Here is a 19375-nt window from a genome sequence, read left to right as displayed (position 1 = left end):
AGCTTAATATTAATTCTTGTTGCACATCTTATCAAGCTTTCTTTGCAGTCACTATAGTCAAAGATTTATCTGTAATATGGATTCTTTGATGCCGAATAAGGTTTGAGTTCTGACCGAACCCTTTCCCACACTCACTGCATTCATAAGGTTTCTCTCCAGTATGAATTCTCTGATGTCGGATAAAATGTGAGCTCTGACTAAATGCTTTGCCACAATCTTTACATTCATAGGGTTTTTCTCCACTGTGGATTTTTGAATGCTGAATAAAGCCCGAGTTTCGACTAAAGGCTTTCCCACATTCCTTACATTCATAAGGTTTCTCTCCAGTGTGAATTCTCTGGTGTTGAATGAAATCTGAACTATTGCTAAAGCCCCTCCCACAGTCCTTACATTCATAGGGCTTCTCCCCAGTGTGGATTCTTTGATGGTGAATAAGGTTTGAATTACAACTGAAAGCTTTCCCACAGTCACTGCATTCATATGGTTTCTCTCTGGTATGAATTCTCTGATGAATAGTATAGCCTGTACTTTCACTAAAAGCTTTCCCACACTCATGACATTCATAGGGTTTTTCACCTGTGTGGATCCTCCTATGCCGAATAAAAGCTGAATTTTTTCTGAAAACAATTTCACACTCCTGGCATTTATACTGTTTTTCTCTGACATGAAATCGTTGATGTCGAATAAGGCTTGTGCTCCATCTGAAGGCTTTCTCACACTCATTACATTTGTAGGGTTTTTCCCCTGTGTGGATTCTCTGATGTCGAAAAAAGTCTGAACTTCGATTAAAAATTTTATCACATTCTTTACATATGTAGGATCTATGTCTTCCAGCAACCCTCTGATGTATGTCAGGAAATGTGTTGACATCGATGTCTTTCTCCAGGTTCTTACTCTTCTTGCTTCTCTCCTCTATGAGGGTTCTCTCATCCTTCACTATCCTTTGTAGAAACTCCTGCCTCACTCTCTCCCCTGTGGTGTCTTCTTGTTGCCTCTCTAATCTAATCTCTAATCCACAGCCATCTCGAAAGGAAGAACTCAGGAAAATATCCCTCTGACGTCTGTCTGATATCAATGTGTGAGAGTTTTTTTCTTCGAAAATTTCTTGCTTTGGACTTGGCTCTTCATATTCTGTCCTGGTCTCACCATCTGACATAAAAAATTGAAAACAAGAGCTTGTTGAATTGAATTTACAATACAAATGTCACTTGTTACCAGTTTTGGAGTAGGGTAGGGGTTGTGATGAAGTAACACTAAGAGGTCCAGAAAGACAGATAGCACTTGTGTCTACAAAAATGGCTTAGCGAACATCAAGAGGATGAGAAGAGACAAGAAAATGGTTTCAATATTCAGTAAAGGATTTAAGGCTAGGAGGAAGTGTAAACAGTAGACAATCAGAGTCAAAGTTATAGATCAGCCTCCGTCAAAGAGTAGCTATATAAAATTCAAGTGTGAAGTTATATATTTAAGCATCTACCACAGGACAGAAATTCCAAGAAGCATTCAGTGAATAAATAAAGCCAGTATAAACTCGATCTTTATGCAATAGAGAACCCACTGCTTCTCAAAGCAGCACATTCTACTTGTGGATAGCTCTAATGTTAGGACTTTTTCACTCTTGGTGGGAAAAAGGAACATGCATTTATTAAGTGCCAGCTCTGAGCCAGGCATTGTGCTAAGTGCTTTCCAAATATTATCTCATTTGATTCTCACAACTATGAGAACTACCTATAAGGTAGGCGCTATTAGTATGCCCATTTTGTGGTTGAGGAAACTGAGGCAGATAGAGGTTAAGTGTCTTGCCCAAGGTCACTAGAAAAGAACTCAAGTCTTTTTGACTCCAGACCCAGTGCTTTATCAACTGAGCCACCAAGATGCCCTTCTACCTGCGGCACCCTGACAAAGTAGATGACAGGATCCAAAAGGATTTTGACAAGCTGGAGAGAAGATGGGGCTGAATCTATTAAGATGAAATTCAGCAGGGATAATATGTAGTCCTGTACTTGGGTACAGAAAAATGAACTCCATTAGTATAAGATAAAAGAGGCATGGATGTGGCTGTTGTTATATTTGAAAGTCAAATTTTCTATTCAGCTCTGGTCTTTTCATCAAGAATACTTGAAAGTCCTCTATTTCATTGAATGTCCATTTTTTCCCCTGAAAGATTAGACTCAATTTTGCTTCTTGGTCATAATCCTAGCTCCTTTGCCCTCTGGAATATCATATTCCAAGCCCTCTCATCCTTAAATGTAGAAGCTGCTAAATCTTGTGTCATCCTTATTGTGGCTCCACCATAACTGAATTGTTTCTTTCTGGTTGCTTGTGATATTTTCTCCTTGACGTGGGAACTCTGGAATTTGGCTATAATATTCCTGGCACTTTTCACTTTGGTATCTCTTTCAGGAGGTGATCAGTAGATTCTTTCAATTTCTATTTTACCCTCTGGTTCTATATTGGGGCAGCTTTCCTAGGACATATCAGTTCTAAAAAAGATCTGAGCATTTTAGTAGACAAGCTCAATATAAGTCTCAGAATGATGTGGCAACCCAAAAGAGTTAATGGAATCTTGGATGATATTAAGAGGGACAGAGTTTCCAGGAATAGGGAGGTGATAGATAGTTCCATTATATTTTGGTCCTCATAGGTCCTTTGGAACTTCTTGGGACCTTAACCTAGAGCTGTATTTAGTTCTGGATATCATAGTTTAATGGCACAGATAAGGTATTAATCCAGCCCTAACATCTCGACTGACCTCCAGATTAGTAGCTGTAACTGCTTTTTGGACATCTTAAACTGCATGTTCCACTGACATTTTAAATTCAACATGTTCAAAGCTAAACTCATTATCTTTCCTCCCAAATCTTCTCCCTCTTCCTAATTTCCCTGTTACTCTTAAGGGAAATCATCAGCAAAGTAGCTAATTTAGGTTAAATGTCAGGGAAAATGTTCTGATAATTAAAAGCTGTCCTGAAGTGGAATGAGGGTAGTGAGGTGACTCAGTGGATAGAGAAGTGGGCCTGAGTCAGGAAGACCTGAGTTCAAATATGGCCTCAGACACTTACTAGCTGTGTGACCGTAAGCAAGTCACTGTTTGCCTCAGTTCCTCATCTGTAAAATGAGCTGGGGAGGGGGATGGGAAGGAGAAAAATTTAGAACTCAAAATCTTATAAAAAAATGAATGTTGAACACTATTTTTACATATAATTGAAAAAATAAAATATTATTTACAAAAAAAGTGTTCTTCATCAAGTATATGATAGTGATAAGTTCTCATTTTTGTAATTCCCAGTTTCAGCTGGTATCCAATATCCCATGGTACAAAGAAATGCCTGATTTCAAGGCTTGCATGTTAGGGCTCTGTTACACATGTAAAACACTTTAAAAACTTTAAAGTGCTATATAAATAGTAACTATTATTAGTAGTAGTATTATACCCTCATCTAAAAGTACTTCCACTTGCAGGTGGCCTGCCATTTGATCTGGCTACCAAGGATTCTTTACTGGAGATCAAGTTACTGGCTGGGTTCTGAGAAACCCTGTCCAGTCACTTAAGTGCTGTGTGTAACATACACACTAACTACAAGGGAAATCAGGCTGGGCCATGGGGGTTTGCTCATATCCTGGCCAGAGATGGCAGTAGTGAGAAAGCTAACACTGAGGCCCCAGAGTGGCATGTGGAAGAGGAACTCTGAGAAGCAAAGTGATTAGGTGTTCTTGGTTGAGTAATAAGTCCAAAACATGGAGACCTCTGCTTTTCTGTATCATATTATCATGACAACTTTATGGACCACTTTTTTAAGTATTCCCTAAGGTCTGTCTTATACAAATTACCAATAAAAATTTTATTTGATTTATTAACTCTACTAAGATCTTTCCATCTTTCCTTTGGTTACGTTTCTTCTGCCTGCATTTCTCAAGGTGTTTGTGATTTGGGGCCCAGTCAGCACTGCTCCCCACACAGTTATGATAACATAGCCAACAAATTCTCCATATTGGGAAAAGTTGCTGCACAGTATTTCTTGTGTTGTGTTCCAATTAAAGTCACCCATGAAAAGCTTTTTGATCTCATTGTTCCTGAGCTGTTTATGACAACAACTGTATGTCAACCAGACTTGTTCCCTTCTCTGAAAGGTCACTGAAGTGAGATCTTCACTTAATCTTGTTATTCTTGCTAGTAGCTGTTGTGGTTAATTTCCATAGCAAACTGCCTTAGGACATGGCTAGTTGCCTTGTGCTTGTGGGTCACTAAAACCCTTAAGTTTTTTTTTTTAATTACACAAACTGCTTTTTATCTTTTCTCTCAACTTGGGCTTCAAATCTCTAACAATTTTTATTCAAGTCCTTCCAGTTTGCATATTGTTCTCCTTGGTGGAGAAAGGAGAAGCAAAACAGAAGTTGAATAGTTTTGTCTTTTCTCTTTCATTTGTTATTATACTTTGTTCCAAGAAGACTGGTCTGCCTTTTTCCTTGTTCATCTTGTTCTAAACTTACCTTTAAATGCACTTTTGAAGAAACCCTGGCTATCTATCATGAAGTACATGGGGGGAAAAAAAGATCCAAATCATTAGTAATTAAAAGAAGGCAAAGTAAAACAAGCCTGAGATTTTACTTCACACCAATGAGATTAGCAAAGATGACGAGAGGATAATCACTGGAAGGCATGTGGAAGGACAGGCACACTAATGCATTATTGGTTGGAATTCACCTCTATGACTTTTCTAGAGCTTGGCCCCCTACCTAGAATTCCCTATCTCTCCTTGTCTCTAAAACATACATTGTTCAAAGGCCAGCTCACGTCTTACCTGTTCCATGAATTCTTCCCTTACTATCTTATACTAACCATTTTCATCTCTAAATTCCATTGCACTTGTAGTCAATAAACCATAAATTGGCACTTAGTTTCAAGTCTGTTTCAGTTTTTCTCTGAAGTTGCAGGAAAAAAAAAAATCACTCCTTTGTAACAACTTAGCATAGTTAAGCAAAACAGATCAACACACTGGCAAAACTGTATTCATCAGTCTTTGCCTCTAGTCCATCATCCCTCTATCTGGAGGTGGGTCAGCTCCTAGAGGAGTTAGAGCAGTTCTAATACAGCTCCACAGGGCTATAGAGAGAATCTAGTCATGCTGCCACTCTGCTAAAAAAAGAACAACTTCAGTGCCTACCTGATGCCTCCTAAATATATCTCAGTCCCTTAGTCTGCCAATTCAAAGTCCTGTACAAGCTGGCACCACCTTATCCCATGTTACTACCTTCCATGCAAAATGAAACATAGTAACCAGCAGACACAAATCTCTGCTATTTCTTTGCTCCTGCTGTTCTGTCTATACTATCCTCCCTCTCCCTGTTGAATCACAACCTATCCTTTACAGGCCTATTCAAATGCCACCTAAGCTTTTCTAATACACTTATCATGTTTTTAATGTTTTGATAATTCTATTGCAAAGTAATCCTGTGTATTTTACCTGAGGCATTTAAGAACATTCTTCTATGAAAGGATCAGTAGGCTTTGCTAGACTGTCAAAAGGGTCTAGGACACACAAAAAAGTTAAGAATCCCTGCTGTATACTATTATTTATGTTTGTGCCTAACCCTCCTACCAGAATGTAAGACAGACACATGTTTTATCTAAACTTGTATCTTCCTGTTCTTCACAGTAATCTGCACATAGTGGGCAATTAAGAAATGTTTAATAAGTGAATTAAAATGTTACTCAATTAATTATTGAGAAGGGACTCAGTAATTACAAGCTGACTTACTGATTAGTGGACAAAGAATGGAGACATGACAATAAACCAGATGAAAGGTACAAGGATTCAAGAAAATTAAATACAAAAAGTAGTGGGGTAATGAGAAAAATCGAGCACACTGGCTTATAAGGACTAAGTTCTGTACTGAGTGACCATATGCAAGTAACCAACTGAGAAGAAGGGAAAAGGATGGGAAGGAAACTGAATTTATTGCTTTCACTTTTACAGGAGTAATCTGCTGACTTAGATAACAATGCTTAACCCTGACAAGGATAGAAATTTAATGTTGTAGATGGACTTCTTTCAACTGAGTAACCGATTGAGAGTTTGGGGAATTTCTAGAGGTCCTTTCTACCTAGTAACTCAAAGAACAAATATCTGTGAAATGTTTCTATTATATGCGAATTTCTCAGCATTTCATAAAGAACATGGACTGTGTGTGTGTAACAGGGAGGAAACTGACAAGTTCCCCATTACTCACCGGAGCATATCTCTCTTAGGTCCTCTTCATCCAGAATGCTCTGCAGATCTAGAACCCATGGCTCTTCCCTTTGGTCCAGATGGGAGATCATGGCAGTTTTTGAAAATGGAAATCCTGTTTGAGGTAAAGAGAAAAACAGTTAAGTTAAAGGGAATGTAAGAATTGGGCCAATTAGAAAAAGGGAAAAGATGGGAGCAGAAGCTAAGACATAAGTAAGTGAGGAAATGAGTAGGAGACAGAGACATGAACCTAAAAGCATCCTGTATAAGTTAGGAACATTGGGACAGAAAACCTCTACCAGGATTTTAAAAAATTAAGAAAGGTTTAATGATGATATGCAAACTCAGTTTATTTATAAAATCTAAAAAGTAGTAACTCTCACAAGGTATCTATCTCAGTGTCCTTTTCCATAGAAGATCGAGTTCATTAATGACTTCTAAAATAATTATCTGTACAAAAACTTAACCTGATTATGTAGAAAAGTAACAAATCAAAGAGCCTGGAATTTATCACATGATGAATGAATAGTCAAGAAAACTATGACTAAAGGGCTGTATGAGCAAAAGTATGAGCAGAAACAAAAAAGAACAAAAAATACTGTCCATCCTTGCCACAGGAAAGCAGGATGAACAGATTATATTGTAAGAGCTATATGTTTTATGATTTAAAAAAAGGTACAAACAGTGTTGTTAGTTTTTGATCTTTGGTCACTTGGGTATGAAAGCCTGAGCTAATAAGTGGAGACATAAATAATAAAGAAGCCTACTACCTGCCACTGTGTCTCAGAATTAAATCTGTTGACTCTGCTCATATCCTAGGGACAAAGAGGTATTCACATATTGGGGATCGAGGCACTGTAAGGTATGATGCTGGGATCCCCTCAGTACCCCCACCTTCACCAGCTCAATGCAATAAAAAGAATTTGGGGCAGCAGTGACCATGAATCAGATCAAGGGTCCCTAACCTTTACTGTGTTATGGAACCTTCGGCAATTTGGCAAAGACCATAGACTCTTTCTTAGAATAATGTTTTTTTGCTGGGTTTTTTTATTATTTTTGGGGGGGGGGGGCTAGGCAATGGGGTTAAGTGACTTGCCCAAAGTCATACAGCCAGTAAGTGTTATGTGTCTGAGATCAGATTTGAACTTGGGTCCCCCTGAATCCAGGGCTGGTGCTCTATCCACTGTGCCACCTAGCTGCCCCAGAATAATGTTTTAAATGCATAAAATACATAGGATTACAAAGGAAACTAATTAAATTGAAATAGAACTATCAAAAATATTTTATTAAAAAATAAATTCACGCATCCCAGGTTTCAAGAACTCCTCAATGGAACACAGACTGAAGACGGGAAACAATGACTACTGAACCAACGAGGAACGGGGAAACGGGGGATATGTTAGCAGTAGGGTAAGACAATACACGTTTTTTACATTTCAAAAACGTTAAAAGAGAAGGAAAATAAATTGACATGTTTTTACTCACTGAGCTGTGTACACACACACACACACACACACACACACACACCCCTACCTTTTAGGCCCTCTTCATTTGGTACAACCTGTGGATCCAGGCCCCATGGTTCTTCTCCTCGTTCCAGCTTAGAGATCACCGCAGGTTTAGGAAATGGAAATGCTGCTCAAAGGAAAAGAATGGGTCAGGATGGTGAATGGAGTTATACTGAGCTGTCCCTGAATTCTATCTCACCCTGTGCATACTGGGAAGAGAAGGGAATTGCTTGTGAAAATTGTGAAGAAGGCATAGAGGCAAGTAAGGCAACCCTGGGGACCTAGGTCAGGCTCATACTCCCAGGAAGACTAAGCAAGATCAGGGAGTTCTAGGTTTCAATCAAGAGGAAAAACAATTCTGTGCCCTCTCAGAAAAAGATGGGAAAATCCAACAGGGAGAACATGTACAAGATCTTAAGAAAGACTCCCTATATACGTGAGAGGGGCCTGGGTCTCCTTTAGAGAACTAGGATAGTGCAGTGGAGGATTCAGCATGGAGCATCATCTAATTCCCACTGCAAACAGAACAAAGCTCCCCAAGGAATAGGAAACAAAGTGTTGCTTTAGGGCCAAAGGAACCCCAGGGCTCTCCCCAGTTGGAAATCCCTGAGAAGGGGGCATGGTAATCTCAGACCTTAAGTCATCACTGTGTTATCAAAGACCCCACAGCATCTAATTAAGAAGGAAATCAGAAAATGACAAAAGGAGGATTCTAAGTCAAAACCAGTTAGAAGCCTTACCCAAGGAGACCATATTTCCGTAATTTTCCAGCATCACGTCTCTGTACAGGGCCCTCTGAGCAGGCGCCAGATCTGCCCATTCCTTCTGCGTGAAGTACACTGCCACATCCTCAAACATCACCGACTCCTGAAACAACAGATTCCTGCTGCCCCAGGGACAATCCCAGTTTGTGAGGTGCAAAATTTGTAGCATAAAGGACCAGAAAATGGGACCTGTTGATATATACCACTCGAACCAGTTGTGCAAGGTGGGTATCACATAGGAAAGGAATATAAAGCAAAAGTATAACAACTGAAATAGGAGAATGATTTGGTAAACACTCTAATCCCTTTATCTGGACATTTGTTCCTTTTTAAAAATAAGTTTTTATTATTCTCTTTTGTTTTTATATCATCTATATCTATATATCTCAATATATTCCTTCCAGAGAGCCATCCCTTATAACGAAGGATAAAAAAAGAGTAATTTTTTTTCTTAAATTAACCAAATTACCCAAAAAGTATGAAATTATATGCAATGTTCCACATTCAAAGTCCCCCACCTTTGCAAAAGAGCAGGAGGAAGAGCCTTTTCACATATATTCTTTAGGCCCAGGTTTACTCATTATTTTTTTATTGCATTAAGTTTTAATTATTTTGTTGCTGTTCTGTCCATTTTCATTTGTGGTAGTCATTGTGTATGTTGGTTCACAGTTGCATAGTACTTAAAGGTAACCAAAACATTTTGTTTTCCTGGGTTCACTTATTTAATTTTGCATCAGTTCATTTATGTCTTTTCATGCGGCTCAGTATTCATTATATCCATCACACCTTTATAGCAAAGCATTTATTCTATTATATTCATTTACCACAACTTGTTTAGCCATTCTCCAATTGATGAAACATGTACTGTATCCAGTTCTTTGCTACTACAGAAAGTGCTGCTGTAAATATTTTGTGCATTCAGGACCTCTATTTTTGTCCTGACTTTCTTGGGGTATGTGCTAGCAGTGGAATCTCTGGAAGGTTTAGACATTTTAGTCACTTTCTTAGCTTAATTCCAAATTCCTTTTTATAATGAATGTAATTATATTATTTAAATCAATATTTTTTGCTCAGAATACTAATTTCACTGAATTTATATAACAAGGATTCCAGAGTTGGTTACTTCAGGATTGTCTCACTCCAAGCCTAGAAGTCCCAGGCTTTAAAACTAGAACAAAGTTCAACAATCCAAACCAGGATCATTCTACTTATTTCTCCATCCCAGTTCCTAAGCTGAACTCCTAGAAGAATGTGTATAGCTATCTGATACAAATTCAAGCATTTCAGTTTCAATGGAGCTCTCCAAACCACGAATAGATCTTCCCCCCTTATCTCCCACAATCTATCTTGCATAATTCCTACCTTAAAGTCCTAGTTACTAACTTTCCAAATACAAGCTCGGTTTACCCTAGCTCCTAGGCAGTGGAAGAATCCATCATTCAGCAGGTTGCCATGGCGATGCATACTGAAATTTCAGTTTAATAAACGTTCATCTTTTTCACAGTAACTGTTTTTAGCCATGCCTCCCTCATTTTATACTTGTAAAGGTGACTTTCTTTTTAACCTGAGCACAGTTCTTTGCATTTATTCCTTTAAATTTCATCTTACTGAATTCAGCCCATTGTTATAGTCACTCAAGATATTTTTGAATACTGTTATTTAGGTGAGCTATCTCTCCCATTTTCATTTGCAAATCTGACCTTTAATATGCTTTTTTGGTAGGAGGTATATCTGCTAGTCACCCATGTGGGCTAGGCTAAGTAACTGAAACCATTCCAAAGACTCAGTTGGCTCAGAGGACTAAAGGCTGGACCTACTGACATCACTTCTTGGTTGCCTGGATACAAAGAGCCCCAAGGAGCTCCAGCTTCTCTAAGGTCTCCAAGGTCCACCTGCCAGGGGGACCACCATGGGCAACTCAAGAGGAAGGATAATTAATGAGCTCAGCTTAGCCAATTCTTAATATCTTTGCTGTATCTCCTTGTGGAACAGCCTTCCCCTGCTATGGCTAAGTAAATCTCCTTTTTTAAACTACTTGAATGACCTTCCAAGTGTTTAATTTGATTCCAACATTGGACCTAAACTACCAGGCTAAGTGAGGTCTACCCCACAGCAACTTTCATCAGTCATCAATAATAAAAGCATCCTCATATTGGTTGCTACCAAGTATGTTTTAGCTTCGACATCCTGGTCATACCTAGTTGGGCCTTTCTTCCTATTAACTGAACCCTAGTTCTGACAAAATATGAGAAAAAAATGGTATCATAGAAAAGGTCTTGGACTAGTAGTTAGGAGATCTAGTTTTGAATTCTGGCTCCAACACTTACTTCTTGTCACATGGGCAAGTCTCAACCTTCACTTACCTAATAGAAACTGGGAAATTTTCTCTTTCCTTGGTTTTTTTCCTCAGTCTCCCTATCTGTAAAATTGGAAAGTGATTTACACACTACTTACTTCAGTGGGTCATTGTAAAGAAAATACTTTTTAAGTCTTAAAGCAGAAAAAATTTGTCTTCTCTTATCTCAAACAACTAGCTCTCAACGTTTTTATTTCTAGCACTCAGCAGAGTGCCTAACAGAAAGCATCCTTTGTGTTAATATCAATAAGGGCTTGTTGAATAAGTGATTGCAAACAGCTTTCTCTTCCTTTCAGCTTCAGCAGATGACCTGGCCTTACTTTATAAGGGAAAGACTGAAGCCACCTGAAGAGAGTTCCTTCAAAAACACTAATATTCACCATAATGTAGCATTTCATTACATCTCTATTCATAGCCTCCCTGTAGGCACACAGAGAAGAAACAGGTTCCATTTTTCTCTTTTCCTAGATCTTGCTTCCCACAACTACGTAAGACCTGCACTGGCAGTTTGTAGTGCACATAACACCCCTACCAAACAAGCTCACAAGCCCATAGAAGCCATTGCTCTAACTTAACCAAAAGGTTCAGAGAGGTTGGGACCTCTCCAGGGTCTCACAGGTAGTTAAGGGGAAGAACAGGGGTTTAAATTCACATCCTCTGACTCCAAATCCATTACTCTTTCCTCTGTACCACACTGCTGTGTGAGTTGTAGACCTGACACAGAAGGTCAGAAAGAGGTTTCCATTTAACCTTCAGATCTATCTGGATTTCCTTATACCCAGTTCATTCATATATTCATTTGACAAGAATTTCTTCAATTCATATTAGAAATCTGAGATTGAAACCAAGTAATAGTAATAACAGCCATAACAAAGTTATCCAGCACTCGACAGTTTATTAAGAACTTCCCCAATAAGAACTCTGTAGGGTTGGACATAAAAATTTTCTTATCCTTATTTTATGGATAAAGAAACTGAGAGGTTAAGGTCATCCCTAGGAAATGGCAGTTGGGAATCAAACCCAGGCCTGAGGGCTCCATATTCAATGATCTATTACAATTTATTAGCATGACCAGTAGACAAGACACATGGTCAGGAATAAATTTAAAAGTACCAAGCCTCCTCTCCTAAAAGATATATGAACATTTACATATCCAAATGAAAACTATACTCTTCAGGACAGAAGTCTGGTAAGTTCTACAGTTATTCTAAAGATGTTACCACTGATCAAACCTCTTATGATACTATTTTGGAACTATCTTTACAGTCAATTAGGAAGCCATTTAAGAAAACCAGTCTCATCACTTTATAGCCACATTTTATTTATTTATTTAAACATACATATACACGCACACACACAAGAAAAGCCAACCCAAACAAAAACTTGATCACCCAGTTTATCAACCAAGCTTTACTCTAAGAAAGCAGCAGTCTGATGTAGGGGCAAGCATGCTGGTCTGGCAGTCATGGGACTTCGCTTGCTATTAACTAGTTGGGTGACTTTGGGCAAATCTTCCACTTTCTGGTCCTCTTTCACCATTATTATTAAATAACTGGGTTGGGTTAAATAGTCTCTGTAGGCTCTTCCAGATCTAACATTCTAAGTTTCAAAAGAAAAAAAAAAAAAGAAAAAAAAAAGGTGTTTTGGCTTTTTGTAAAAATCAAATCAACCTTCAAAAGGCAACAATTTTCTAGTTTTTAACCTTCTTTCTCAGGGCTCTAACCATTATCTCAAGCTTGTAAATGTCCTAAGATGTAGTCTGTCCAGGACAGAGTACAGAAAAACTACTACCTTCCATGACCTTAGGTGTTATAATTCTATTAATGAGGTCTTAAGTTGCATTAGATTGGAGGAGCACAGAAAATAGGTAGGGAGAAAGCTGCAACACACTGTTGACTCAGATTTAGCTTTTGTTTTTTGCATATACAGCGGCCAATTATATCTCCTATCTCATATTTATACAATTAATTGGAGAAAAAAACTTAAATGCAGAACTTGACATTTATCCCTAGTATATTTCAGTTTGTTGCTTCTAGCCCATGTTCATAAGATTTATAAGTAGAAGAGATTTCAGAGATCATCATATCCAATCCCCCTCCCCCAAGCATATAAAGAGGAAACTGAGGCCCAGAAGGGGAAGAAAATGGCCCCACGACACAATTAGTAAATAGAAGAACCAGGATTTGAAAATAGATCCTCTGACTCCAAAACGAATACTCTTTCTTGCTTATCAGGACTCTGTAAATCTTGTTCCACCATATTAGCTATGCCTCTCAGGTTTGGATCAACTATAAATTTAGTAACTCTGCCATCTATACCTCCAGTCAAGTCACTGACAAGATAGAGGGGCATTGCCTCTATTTCTGCTTTCTGAGGGGAACAAAGCAGCGGTACCATTCACCTCTCTAACTGGTTCTATACTCCAATGACATACCCACCTCTTGTTTGGATTCAATTCTACTTTAAGTTAGAGTCCCTAATGATAACACTGCTGGTAGATGCATGCGTGGTCACTGGGCACCTCCGGTTTCAGGCACAGGATTCAACAGATTTGTCCCCTGGCTTCTGCATTAGCTCATCTCCATCTTGGTTGGCTAGGAAAGGGCAGAATGAATCACAGCTCACCTGGGGCTTGGTTGTCAGGAGCACAGATGCCATGACTCCTGTGCTCCCCTATTTTGTAGGGGCAAGAACCTCAGGAGCTGAGAAAGGAAAGAGAGCAAGGGATGCCATGTTACATTTGTGGGTCCGTCTGTACTCCCCACTCAAATCTCTCTCTCACACACACACACACACACACATAGTAGATACTGTTGTTGGTCCTTATTTCTTGAAGAGGAACATCAGGAGGGTGATGTCTAGACTTGCAAGTGAATTTGATTTGAATGAGGCAGGGCTGTGCAAAGTCATCGCCGCTACTACTTCGCCTGAGTCATTGGAGTCCAGTGGCTAGACACAGGTCAGGACAACTGGCAAAGGCTCTGGATGTACTGGGAGACCTTGGCCTTTTAAAGTGAAGTCTTTCCCAGGTCTGTCTGTCAGAGACAACACCCGTTCAGTAATTAAAGGCTAGGTAACAGTGGAGGCAAAAGATGGCCTAGTTTGCTTACTCGAAAAATCGATCTGGGAGGGGAACCCTCAGGGTTTTGAAGAAAATCACTATTTACACTCATTCAAAGACATCAAAACTCAAACAAAGAGCAAGTGAGATTTGGGCTGGGATCTATTATAATTGACCACTCAGTGAGAGCCAGAGAGATTTGGGTTTAAAGGCATACACAGTAAAGTAGCTCCATTTGAATTCCAATGGGCTTGGATTCAAAATAATTCAATTCATTGGCAGCAATTAAGCAGAAGGGAAACAATTATCAATGGCCCCAGGCCCGAGGGACCTGGAGAATTGAGACAAAACGTAAGACACAAACCAACAAGATTACCCACAGAAGAACAGTGAAAGAATAGTTAAAACAGTAACCAGTCCACTAAAAGCAATGAATTCCAAAGATCAAAAGGAAGAGATTCTACAGAAGACTGAGAGGATGGATAGGAGTATTCAGCAGACAGAAGACGTGGAAGGGGAGAAAAACTGCTAGCTAAAAAGCAATGTGATTGATATGCTGCTTGACCAACTACTGTTAAGGTTAACACTGTAAAATTAGAACTCTTTGAAAGAAAAAAATTATGTAAGCATACAAAGAAAATTAATTACATGCAAAATCTTTTTTAATGGGCCTGTCATTTCACTGGTTTAGATAACTCCTTTTGAGCAAACTCCTATTAACATAGATCAGCACCCACTCAGCAACTCCTTCCTCAGTCTTCCAGATTCAGAGACTGGTTCTCTATTGACTATGCCAAGTCGCCTTTACACAAAATTACCACATGAAAACACCAACCAATTTGCAAGAAATAAGTGATTTTTCTAAATGGCAAATACTTTCAGTTACAGAAAAATCTGAACACTAAAACAAACCTTGGAAAGGAAATTTAAAATGGCAAATAAGCATAGGAAGGTGAGACAGCTAGGTGGGCAAAGCACTGTGCCTGGAGTCTGAAAGACCTAAGTTTATATCTAGCTTCAGAAACTCAGTGGCTGTGTGACTCAGATCAAGTCATTTCACCTCAGTTTCCTCAACTGTAAAATGAATATCATAATAGCACCTACCTCAAAGGGCTATTCTGAGTATCAAAAGAGATAATATTTGTAAAGTGCCGAGCATATAGTAGGCTCTTAATAAATGTATGTTTCCTTCCCTTCCTCTTCCCATCTTAACCGGGAACATGACAGTCATCCTGACCTACGTCTCACCACAGGACAGTAAATGTAAATGACTTTGGAGAGAGAGTCTGATAACTTTGCACAGCCCAGCCTCACTTAAATGCAAATCACTTGCAAGTCAAGACATCACCTGCCTGATGTCATTGGTCCTCTTCTAGAACATAAAGGATGAACAACAATTTCCAAATGACGGAGATGAACAAGTGATGGTCCTGTGCCCTCTCCCACCTCCCTCCCTTCCTCAATTTCTCACTACCCTCCTTAGGCAAACCCTCGCTCAATTAGTGGCACATGTTGAACATCCCACACTACATGGCATGCATCTCCTACTCCTTCCTACTTTTCTGCCTAAGTAGCAGACCCCTGCCAGAAATATCAACAAATGCGAAGTAGAACCTTAGATTCCCTCCGAAAGTGTAAATCTTTATGGAAAGGGAATCCCAGAAATCCGTTCCTGAATACCGTACCAAACCGTGTTCTCCAGCCTCGGAAATGTGGGGCAGAGACTACGGCCTTCACAGTAATATTCTTTAAATCTTTAAGGTTTGGGCAGCCTCAGTTTCCTCAACTGCAGAATGCACACAGTAGGCCGCTGCATACATGTTCCCCCTTAGGGGATGGACGTAGGTAGTGGCTCGGAGTTTACAGGTGCGAAGGCTCTCTTAGCTCTAAGGGCATGACGCTCATTACCCCACGGGCTCGAGAGAAACCTTGGGCCACCGTTGGAGGGGCTGCAGGAGAGACAAGTGAAGCACCCAGCCCTGAACCTGCAGCTGAGTGGAACTGGGCGGCGCTGGGGGGGCGGGGGGGGCACATCTATCTAAGTCTCAGAGAAGCTCTGTGTCTCTCCCCCCCAATTCCCCAACCTCATTTATCCCGAACTCCTCGGGCATCAATGCCTTCTACCGCGTGCGGCCTCGGGAGACCCACAGCAGAGAGCGAGGAGGGGCTGGCGTGTCTCTCCAGGAGCCGGGAGCCGACTACGTCTGACCCGAGGCGGTGGGGGGGGCCTCCGCAAGGGCTGGTGGCCGAGGCCGGGGGACCCGTCGGGGCCTCAGCCGAGGGCCGACGCCACCTCCCCCCGCCCCACGACTGGCCCCCTCAATCTCCCCGCCACGTACCGAAACAGAGTCCGAGAGGGAGTCCCGGGGAGGCCGCAGCCCGAAAAGCCGAGCACCCCCTCCGAAGGGCAGAACCCAGACAGTTATGAGAACAATGGCGGACCTGGAAGTAGGGACGTCATCCGGCGCCTTCCGGTGCTTGGCATGAGCCCCCATCTCTAGGACGCGAGGAGGTCATCTCATCTCGGTGGTTTCTTTGTTCCTACTCTCCACCCCTCCTCCCCAAGCCTCAGAAACTGGGGCGGGGAAATGAAGGCAGGAGGCGGAGTCAATCGCCCTATTGGATGGGGACGCGAAGGCTCACCAAATGAGCAGGAGAATCTGGCGAGAGGGCGGGCCTGCTTTTCCCCAACTCCCTGTGGACAGCAACCTGAGTTTGCGACAGTCCCGTTATCATCTAAGCTCACACAGCCACGCAACGACAATAATAAAGAATGTGAGCTCTAGCGAGTCCTTAAATTCTGCAAATCGCTCTACCCACATTATGTCACAGGATGTCTACAGCAACCCAGCGAGGGAGGTGGCCAAATCTCATAGCCAACTTTGTCAATCCGAGGGTCGCGTTCCCAGTGGTAGGTAACAGAGTAAAGACGCGGACTTCGTTGTTCCGATCATACCAAGCCACCTCTATTTAACAAGCAAAACGGCATTCTTGGGTAATGATAAAGGGTCAGTTAAATAAAAAAAAAAGGAAGGGGACTGAGTGTACTGGTGAGTGAATGGTTCTGCATGCCGGTACAAGGTGTTCATTGTAGAGAGGGAGCTAAAAGTAGGAATTCAGGGGCTTGAGACATCAGTTATATGATAGGGAGTCACAGGGAGTGGGAGTCAGTACATTTAAGGAAATGTGGAGAGCCCCTTTGTTTGACTATGGACACATTGGGGGATCAGAACCAGAAGGTGTAGGAAAGTGAGGAAAATATATTTGTTGGTTTGTTTGCTTTTTTTAGGTGGCATCAAGCTTTTTTTATTTTATGGACTTATTGATACTCAAGATGTGAACTGGAAAGCAGATTTGTTAAAGAGTTTCAGGTAGGTAAGCGATCAAATATTCCAAACAGTGATGTTAAGGAAAATGAGAATTCATAGTTTATAGGATTCAGAGGTCCTGTACTGTGTAACATTCTTATCAAAGATTTGGATAAAAGCTATCCAATTCATTTATCAGAAGCTGACGTGGGAGAAACTGAGCAAGCTGTATACAAACCATAGCAAAGCTTTCCTTGTGCCAAATTACGTTCCTTTCCAGGAAAATTGTCATATTCATATGGCAAAGAACCGTATGATTACTGGATAGTACACATCATAAGGTGTGAGAAACCGAGTTGTCAGAAATTAAAAAGAGCATTAACCATAAAAAGGAGAGCAGAAATACATCAATGACGTTGCTAGTGCCAATCTCTGGCCAAGAGGAAGCATCTTTAGGCAGATCCTGATTTTGCTGACCTTACCCAGAATGGTGGATACAAGAGGGTGTATCTCTCTTCAAGAAAGCAAATATTTGTTCCAAAGTTTATCTAAATTCCTGTTCACCAAATATGTTTAACATGATTGCACAAGTCTGGCATGTATCAGATTGCTTGCTGTCTAGGGGAGGTTGAATGGGAGGGAGGGAGAAAAATTTGGAACTGAAAATCTTACAAAAAATGAATGTTCAAAATTATTTTTACATGTAATTAGAAAAAAATAAAGTATTTACAAAAAAAAAACCCAAAATAAATTCCTGTTCACCTAGTCATTTAAGCTATGATCAAGATAAATCTGTGTTTAATCTTTACTGATATGTATGTGTTTCATTACTCAGAGGCAGCTGAGGCAGAATGGGTGGTGAAGTACCCAGTATCCAGGGAGGTAAAGAAATATGTCTTATTACTCCTAAGATCTTTCCTAGCACAATGAGGGCCCAGGGCTACACAGAAGAGAGATTTTATCGATTCATATTTTTATAACCTCCCCAATGAAGGAAATAATGTGGACCAAGACTTTAACTTAACCAAGATTTTAATGGATACAAAATGGGCCTAGCAATTCTGGTGAAGGGGAAGGTTGTGAGTTGGCAGCTGGTATTGCCTGGCCACAGCTTATTTGGATTACTCATAGTAACTGCTGCCTTCAGTCCTACTCATTTGCTGCCCAAAAAAGCTGGAGAATATCATGAAATTCTGGAGACTGAATCACTACATATTTTTGTTATGTAATCTCAATTGGGCCTTCACTGCAGTCAGGAAATCTCTTTACACTTTCCCAATCAATTTACCATCCCATTCACAACAGCAACTCTTCTTAACCTCTTCATCCCTCCTCAAACCTCTCGTGACTCTTTCCACAAGCTACTGCTCCTGGAGCACCCCAAGTATCATATGCAGCCTACATCTGTGTCACAGAAGTCACTGAGGCATCACATTAGAATGCTGAAAGAAGAAGTGGGGGGTGGATTCAAAAGCTATTTGGTTAATCTCTAGTTAGTCTTTAATTTTCTAAAGGCCAGGTGGGCAAACTGTGAAGAGGTTCAGTGACTGGAGTTTTGAATTATTGTGTTATCCTTACCAACCAACTGTATTTATTGAGCTATTTCCTCTGGTTTGCAACTCTTCAATGTAGTCATCTGGAAGGGATTTGGGTGTAATGGCAACAGTCTATTCAAATTATCAGGGAACCCAAAACTTTGCTTTCCCTCTCTTCCCAAAACGGGGTTTACTTTGAGACAAGTGATATGGGCTCCCACTCTGAATGGCCAGCATCAATAACAATTCCCACTGACATAACACTTTAGGACTTAAAAAGTGTTTTCCCAACTGTAATGAAGAGAATGTAGATTAGGCGGCAGAGGACCTGAGTCTGAATTCTAGCTTTGTTACTTACTAGCTATGTGACCTGGTTCCAAGTCACTGCATCTCTCTGTACCTCAGTTTACTCAGCTGTAAGATGAAGGATTTGATTAGGTCATTTCATTAGTCTATTCCAATGGAGGTTGGGATATTCATCTTTTCAGCTGGGCTTGCTCTTCAAGGGCAGTTATTGTCTCTGGCATTTTCTATTTGAGGATCAAGGTGATGCTTTCAAGAGAAGTAATTATTCTTTTTGAGAAAGGAGAGAAACCCTTAATTTAGGATTGGC

The 19375-nt window shown here is 40.4% G+C and overlaps 1 pseudogene; it reads right to left on the bottom strand.

Annotated features, from left to right (window-relative positions):
- Positions 1-16463, bottom strand: part of LOC114024103 — a 54945-nt pseudogene extending 38482 nt beyond the window's left edge.
- Between the last annotated feature and the right edge of the window lie 2912 nt (positions 16464-19375).

Source organism: Vombatus ursinus, unplaced genomic scaffold, assembly GCF_900497805.2.
Source record: "Vombatus ursinus unplaced genomic scaffold, bare-nosed wombat genome assembly UNPS02014820.1, whole genome shotgun sequence".
Taxonomy (NCBI): Eukaryota; Metazoa; Chordata; class Mammalia; order Diprotodontia; family Vombatidae; genus Vombatus; species Vombatus ursinus.
Note: the sequence above shows the minus strand (reverse complement) of the source record. Positions and strands in the feature narration are given on the sequence as shown.